Here is a 4884-nt window from a genome sequence, read left to right as displayed (position 1 = left end):
TAGCCTTGAACCACCTCCCCGATTACTGATAGAATTACAACCTTTGTCAAAACAAAGGGCTTTCTATGAACTCCATAAGATGACATCTCTTCAAATCAAAGCTTATTCAGCTGGCTTCAACAAAAATTCAGAATTATGGTAAGGACATAAAGGTATTGTGATAGTTACTATTAATGTGTCAACTTGACTGGATCATGGGATTCCCAGATTTCTGGTTAACCTTATTTCTGGGTGTGTCTTTGGGAGTGTTTCTGGAAAAGATTAGCATTTAAGCATCAGAAGACTGAATAAATCAGATTGCCCTTACCCAGGGTGAGTGGGAATCATCCAATTCATTGGAACCTGAATGGAATAAAAAGGCAGGGGAAGGTTGGATTCCATCTCTCTCTGCCAGACTGAGCGGAGACATGGATCTCTTCCACCCTTAGTGTTCCTTGGTCTCAGGCTTTCAGACTCACACTGGAATCTGCATGATTTGCTCTCTGGCTCTCAGCCCCTTGAATTACACCACCAGCTTTCCTGGGTCTCCAGCTTTTGCAGATAGCAAGTGTGCAGTTTCTCAGCCTCCATAATCACATGAACCAATACCTTGTGATAAATCTCTTCCTCTATAACTATCTATCTAGTAATCTATCCATGTCCTATTGGTTGGCGAGCCCTAACACAGGTATCTTTATAGAACTCCTAAATCCATCAGTCCTATCACCTATGTGTTTAACAGACTCATTTATTTGACATTCAATAAAACTTTGCATAGAGTATTCCTTTGTCAATAGTGAGGCTTCTGTCCCTGAAAATGTAGGTTTTGAATAACTTGAAGTTGGGGATCTTAAGACCTTTAAATCTTTGAGATTAAAAATAAACTTACCTGTAAAAAAAAAAAACCAAACCCTTTAAAATAAATGTATTGGTCTGGCCAAATTTCTCAGACTGGTGCTGATGGTCTATCTACCTTTTATTCTCAACCTGGGTTTCCAATATTGTCTCTGGACACTGCCCTCTACAGATACTATTCTGTTAAACAGAGTCTCTCAGTCTTCCTTTCTTCCTTCAGCACACTGACACTTCTGGTCTCTGAGCCTTTGTTTAAGGGCACATTAGTCACCGATAAACTTTTACAACAGATGCTGGAATGCATGTTGGCAGTGTCTCCAGCAACAGAAACATATAGCTGTCTGCCCAGAACAGAACCACTCTTCTTTTGGGGAATGCCATTGTTATGGGCTGAAGGCTTGTCTAAAATTTGTATGTTAAAGCCCAAATCCACAATGTAAGGGTAGTTGGATGTGGGGCCTTTGGTAGATTATTAGGTCATGAGGATGGAACCCTTATAACAGGATTAGTGTCTTTATGAGAAGAGGCCAGAAAGCTAGCTTGCTCTCTCTCTGCCATGTGAGGATACAATGACATGTCAGCAGCCTGCAACCCAGGACTGAGCCCTCACCAGAACCTATGTTGGTACCTTGATCTTGGACTTCCAATGTCCAGAACTACAAGAAACAAATTTCTGTTGTTTGTAAGTCACCTATATATAGGACTTTGCTATAGTGGCCTGTTCTGACTAAGAGAGCCATCGCCCCAGCTCCAAATCCATGGTACTAGGGAAGGATGGGATCACAAGACCCCACACATCTGACCACGGTGACAGGTCCCTGATCCACCCAGCCTGTCAGAATCCTTCTCTGGGACTTTTCTAACTGGAGCTTTCTTTCCTTTCTGGTCAGAAGCCTTAATGATGCAAACACGGAGTTGGTTGATGCCATGGTAGGGAAGTACAATAGTCAATTTGCAAAGAGAAACAGAAGTAGAGACAGAATCAGCCAGTCTTGGCTGCATCCAAGTTCCCTAAGGCTGGATCAAACCACCCTTTCCTGTTCTTTGGTGATGTGGGCCAGTACGATTCCTTCTTATGCTTCAACTACCTCAAATTGGATTCCTGCTACTCACAACCTACCAGAGTTGACTGATACTGCTAGTTTAGCAGAAGATGCAAATTCTTCATGTGATCATCTTTTGTGTCATCCTCAATAAAAGCTGAGTACAAACTAAACTTAAAAATGCTTTTGGCAATAACATTTTATCAGTTTTCTGATTGTTCAAGTTAAACACAGGCATTGTAAGATAGGTTTATGAAAATGAGGGCAGTGTATAAAGTGAGTATCTCAGATTTTTATCTCTACATATATAAATACATAGAGTTTTCTTATTATTTTACAAAAATTGGATAAGACTATGCATGTAATCCCACAGCTTGCTATTTTCCACATAATAATGTATTTTGGACACCGTAATATATCAGTTCATTGGTGTTTGGTGGCATTGTCAATGTTTATTTTGTGTTCAAAGTGACTCCTAAATGACTATCATTAGTAATGGCGGTCACTAAGAGTGCATGTTATCCCATTGATGAAATTCTAGCTTATAGCCCAGAGAGACCCCTGCTATTGACTTTTTGTGGGCAGGTAGGTTTTGAAAGAAGTTGAATGGCTCATTTGTCATCTCCATGATATAAAGCATGTCAGACTGTTGGCAGTATTTCAAGTACTCTCTCGATTCAGGGTTGAACCACATGAGAGAGCTAGCAGGCATTTGCCTGGCAGTCTGCCAGGTGACCTTACCATTCTGCAATGTGGACAGTACAGGGGAAACAGAGCAAAGCCTGCTCACTCTGGACTTCTAGCCTCAGCTTCATAATCAAGAGTCATGAAAATAATAACAAGAACTCCCACAACAGCAACTTTCATTGAGCACTTGATAGGTGTCGGGGACACTGGCTAAGCACTTGACATTAGTTATGTTCTTTAATATTCACAATAACCCTAAGATTACCTCTATTTTTAGTAATTAAATTGAAGTTCTCACCCATGGTCAGGTGGCTAGCAAATGGCAGTGCTGGGGTTTGACCTCAGGCTACATAACCCAAACACCCATGCTCCTCACCACCATTTATTTTCCCCTCCAATTTGCCCCCACCTGACTTCGGACACATACCTATCCTTACCCCAGGACTCAGGGTTTGAGGTGTACAAGGTCTTAGTGTTGAGAAAGCTCGTGGAAATTTTATGAACACCGTTGTTGGTGGTTTACAAGAAATTTAGGGTAGGATATTACAAGATCCTCTTGGTTGATACAATCTGTTGCAAAAAAGACTTAGGGGTTTGTGGGCTGAGGTTCTGTTCCCTAACACCTCCAACATTTGCTGAGTCAGACTTCTGAAAATAACATACGTTAGAAAGAATATAGTTATGTGCAGTAACAAAATTAATCCTGATTATAAACAGCACCAGGTCATTAGTAAGAAAACTCAATATAAAATATGGCTTTAGGAAAATCGGGGGATGTTGTTAACTTTCCTTGGCTGCTGTAACAAATCATCATGGACCTAGTGGCTTAAAACAATACAAATTTATTAACTTACAGTTCTGGAGGTCACAAATTCAAAATGAGTCTCCTGAGGCTGAAATCCAGGTGTCGTCAGAGCTGTGTTCCTTGTGGAGGCTCTAGGGAGGATCCATTTCCTTGCCTTTTCCTGGTTTGAGGTCCTGCTTGCTCCGACCTCTACTTCTAGCATCCCTCATCTTCTCTGACTCTTCTACCTCCTTTTTGCAGTTTGTTATTACTGTTATTTTCGTTAGAAAACCTAGTTTACTTGTTAATTGTGGTAAAATGCACAAAACATAAAGTTGATCATCTTAACCATTTTTGAGGGTACAGCCTGGTATTACTAAGGATATTTACACCCTGTACCCATTAAACAACAATTCCTCCCCCTAACCCCTGGGGAGCAGAATTCTACTTTGTGTTTCCATGAATTGGGACCACTCTAGACTTTGTGTATAACGGGAATTATACAATCCTTGTCCTTTCGTATCTGGTTTATTTTATTTAGCATAATGTCTTGAAAGATCATGTCATAGCATGTGTCAGAATTTCTTTTCAAGGCTCAATAATATTCTATTTTGTATATGTATCATGTTTCATTTATCCATTCAACCACTGAAGTCCACTCAGGTTGCTTCTAGCTCTTGACTATTTTTTAGGCTCCCAGACCTAACTCCCCCCCAACACACACACACACACACAACACCAAGCAATTCTTGGACACCAGCAGGCCGAATGACCACATACATATTTCTTATAAATCATTGTATTGCACTATTGTGGATAATGCTGCTATGAACGTGGGTGAACAAGCATGTCTTTGAGACCCTGCTTTCCATTCTTTTGGGGTATATACCGAGAGGTGGAATTGTTGTATCATACGGTAATTTTATTTTTAACATTTTAGGACCTGCCATACTGTTTACCATAGCAGCTGTACCATTTTACATTTCTGCCAGCAATGTACAGGGCTCCAATTTGTCCAAGTACTTGCCAACATCTTTGTTTTGTTTTGTTTTGTTTGATGGTAACGATCCTGAAGGGTATGAAGTGATTTCTCACTATGGCTTTGCTTTGCATTTCTCTAATGGTTAGTGACATCGAACATCTTCATATGCTTATTGGCCATCCTACCTCTCTTTTATGAAGACCCTGTGATGACAATTGCTTCACCTGGATGGTCCAGAATAATCTCCCCATTTAAGGATCCTTAAACTAACCCACCAGCAAAATTCCTTTTGTCATGTAAGGTAACACATTCACCGGTTCTGGAGGTTAGGACATAGCCATTGTGGAGGATGGTAGGGCGGGGAGGGGGGCAGCCGTCATTCCGTCTACCACAAGTAACTACTCTACTGCCAAAGCCAGGAGAATAAAAAGTTGGAAGACTGAATGTTTGGTTGATGATTTCAAATACCACATAGAATCTGTGCAGTCCAAAAAGATTCAGCTGAATTTTATGAACAATGACTTTTGAGACAGCTTTTAGTAAAGTGGCAGGGC

The sequence above is a fragment of the Prionailurus bengalensis genome, chromosome A3, assembly GCF_016509475.1.
Source record: "Prionailurus bengalensis isolate Pbe53 chromosome A3, Fcat_Pben_1.1_paternal_pri, whole genome shotgun sequence".
Classification (NCBI taxonomy): Eukaryota; Metazoa; Chordata; class Mammalia; order Carnivora; family Felidae; genus Prionailurus; species Prionailurus bengalensis.
This window is presented reverse-complemented; position numbering follows the sequence as displayed.